Genomic DNA, 3,439 nt, shown 5'->3' with positions numbered 1-3,439 from the left:
GCCTGTTGTTGGTGTGAGGAAATATGTTCTTGTTTCAAGTTTTTTTTCCCTGCATTGCATTCCAGTGCTCAAAAAGGCAGTGCTGCTGCTGATTCATCAATGCATTCCTCTTACTGGGGTTACAGCTTGTCCGTGTGGCTATTCCTTCCATGCCACATATTTGTATGAGGAGCACCAATCATAGGTACAAATCCTGGTATGGCTTCCCACATATAAAACAAATCAGTATTTTTTTGTGAGATGGAGGAGAGAGCAGGGGACAAACAGATGGGGTCCCCAAACTGCACTCCCCATTTTTTCCATTAGTGGTATGGTAAATATGTTAATCAAGTGTGGTTTAGCTCATAAACTAATGGTGGAACCATGCCATTTCCATGGCCCTGTCTGTGTTTTGTTTTCTTGGTGGAGTTGTTTATCCCCTTTTCTCCAATCAAACAGTGCAAACAGATTGCAAGATTCAAGCATACCTACCTCATGGGGCTATGAGATCTGAACATTTTCCTCTTCAGGAGCACCTTGGAGCCTCACAGAAAGCTATTTAAATATAGAACAGGTAGGGTTCATGTGCTCTTCTTAACCAGCATGGCTCATGGCAGTGCCAAAGTGATTATTCTTTCTTCTGGAACTCATCACCACATTATCTTTTAACATCAGGATTTGTGGGCGATAATCTCACTTTCACTAATCATTTTTTTCTTTGAATGAAAGTGGTGGTCTGGCAGGGCATGATTGATTGAATGAGTGTTCAATAAATTCACCTAAAAGAGCCGGTAAAAAGCCTGCGATGAAAACTTATTGGGTCAAGGAGTCGAGGCTGCAGCCATGCCAGTTGCCAACTGCTGCTTTTTACAGGCAAAGCAAAGGGTGGGGGTGGCCCTCGCATCATGCCTGGTAGGGTCTCTGCACTGTGGGTCCATGTAAACATTTGACAGAACCTACCCCAACTGAGCAAACAGAATTGAATTTTATGAACCAGAGCAAGAACCTTAAATTTTGCCACAGTACCTAAAACCTTTTTGTGTTTTGTCTAGCGAGTATTTCAGGTAGAGAGAGAATTACGAGATCCTCTGTGGAATTTAATTAACACGTCAAATTTTTACCGGCAAAAAAAAACACGTCAAATTTCAGGTCAATTTGCTCAGACATGGAACTACATTTTGGTTGATTTGCAGGCTAGATCAGGAGAGGTTATTAGCATTAAAATTGGCAATCTACGAAGAATCTCAGATTCTCACTACGTACGTATAACGGATAGGAGAAAGACACAGCTCACGTGCAGAGAGACGTGGCGAGTAGTGGTAATTGTTTCTTAAATAATGCAGTGGAAATGTCAAAGTTAAGAAAAGGGCAACAAAAATATAAACTAATATACCTCGCCAATCTACACACATAGGCAGGTTAAGGGCCTGTTTGGTTCCAAATAAGTCGCCAACTTATAAGGTCCTGTTTGGTTCATAAGTTTTAGGACTTTTTTAGTCCCAACTTATAAGTCCTAAGTCTCAAAAAGTCCGTACATGTTTGGTTCTTGGGGCTTATAAGTCTCTATAAGATTATATTATAACTATAAGTCCCTATAAGTCTCTCCTTGAGAGTCTTATTTCATAAGTCCCAAATACCCACTTTAAGTCCCTATAAGTCCCTTCTGTTTGGTTTAGATGGGACTTATAGGGACTTATTTAAGTCCCTAGACCAATAAGTCCCTGGAAACAAACACCCTCTAAGTCGAAAAGTGAAAAAAAGATTTATTTTGTCAAATAGACCCAACTTATAAGTCACCTCAACTTATAAATCATCATAAGTTGCTCCATCCCAACTTAAAACTTATAAGTCATCCTCTTTTACGTGGGTCCCATTGTCTTTACATAAAAAAACAAGATGAGAAGATGTGATTATGTGACTTATAAGTCAGGTGACAACCAAACAGGCGTGACTTAAAAGTCACTGGTTTTAAGTCACCTGACTTATAAGTCAGGTGACTTATTGAAACCAAACAGGCCCTAATTATTTTTTAACACGTTATAGACACAGACGCTCATACATACTCATATACACTCACCTCTGTGAACGCATACACACACATCTATGAGCACCTCCGAAAGACTAAGACGACACATTATTTCAAGATTAACGAAGTCGCCACAGACACCTTCGTAGTCAACGGAACGTTTCCTCCCTCTAAACGCACATCGTCGAAAGGATTGAAATAAATCGAAAAGCAAATCCAGTAAACTTGAACCCTGATAGGCAGTGATACCATTGTCCTCGTAACCATTCAAGCACATATTAATTACATGGTTTTCTAACCAAGCACATATTAATACACATCATCGTAAGATTGACGAAGTCGCCACAGATACCTTTGTAGTCAAGGGGAACATCTCCTCTCACTCAATGCACATCATTGAAAGGACTAAAATAAATCCAGAAGCGCATCTAATGTTAAGTCTAGGATTTAAACCCTGATGACATGGGACTCTACTGTCCTTGTAACCATCCAAACACATGTTAATTACTTATGTTTCTAACCAAGTTACAGTCACTTGCATGGACTTCATGCATAATGTACTGTCCCTACTAACACTGTATCTTCACATCAAAATATGGTGTGACTTCGTGCGAGGTGAAAAGGGTTAATTAGAGCCATCGGATTCCAAGAAAATCCGTCGGAATTGTCTTGGGCGGTATATGTGCACATGCTCACACCAGCACACATGATCATTTTACAAGATGGCTTCGTGCTCGCACGACACACAGGGCGACGCACGGGACGAGAGATGGCGCGTATCTTACGCCGCCGATCTGCAGCACCGCTCGCTCACGTTCCATGATGGCGAGTCATAGTGGATGCTCTCCGGCTTAATCTGGTGGATGACCGCGGAGTCATAGTGGATGCGCGTTTCCTCCGTGCAGGGGAATTCATAGACATTGGTGACATTATCTCGCTGCCGTGTCATTTTGCGAGGATAAGGGAGCGATCCCCGGCGGTGAGCGCATCTCCAGTGGGTGCGACACACGGCACGATCCATGGTGCGGTACACGGGGGGCATGTGGAGATCCAGGCGGGCGCGGACCGAGTCGGGGTGGCCCCGCACCTCACCAACCGCCTGCTAATGGCGGCGGGACGCGTGGGAGCCCCTTCATGGCCACCCGACCGACAGGCGGGGCCCAACACCAGGCCGAGCGTGGCGCCTTCTAGAGCGGAGGGGGCGAGGGGAGTCGCCTCATTTCCCCCACCTACCTCCACTACGCGAGACGCACACCTCGCGCCTCTCTTCAAGCATCTATGGGAGCGCCCTAGGGTTTCCTTCCCCAATCCTCTCCTCCCTGATTCCTTTGGCTGGTGGCGGGGCAAGGCTGGCGGTGACGACCGATCCTTCGCCCAAGTGACTGCGGCGGAGCAGGCGGGGGGTGCGCCGCGCGCCTCGATGGGAGATCGGGG

The sequence above is a fragment of the Triticum aestivum genome, chromosome 2A (genome assembly GCF_018294505.1).
Source record: "Triticum aestivum cultivar Chinese Spring chromosome 2A, IWGSC CS RefSeq v2.1, whole genome shotgun sequence".
NCBI lineage: Eukaryota > Viridiplantae > Streptophyta > Magnoliopsida > Poales > Poaceae > Triticum > Triticum aestivum.
Note: the sequence above shows the minus strand (reverse complement) of the source record.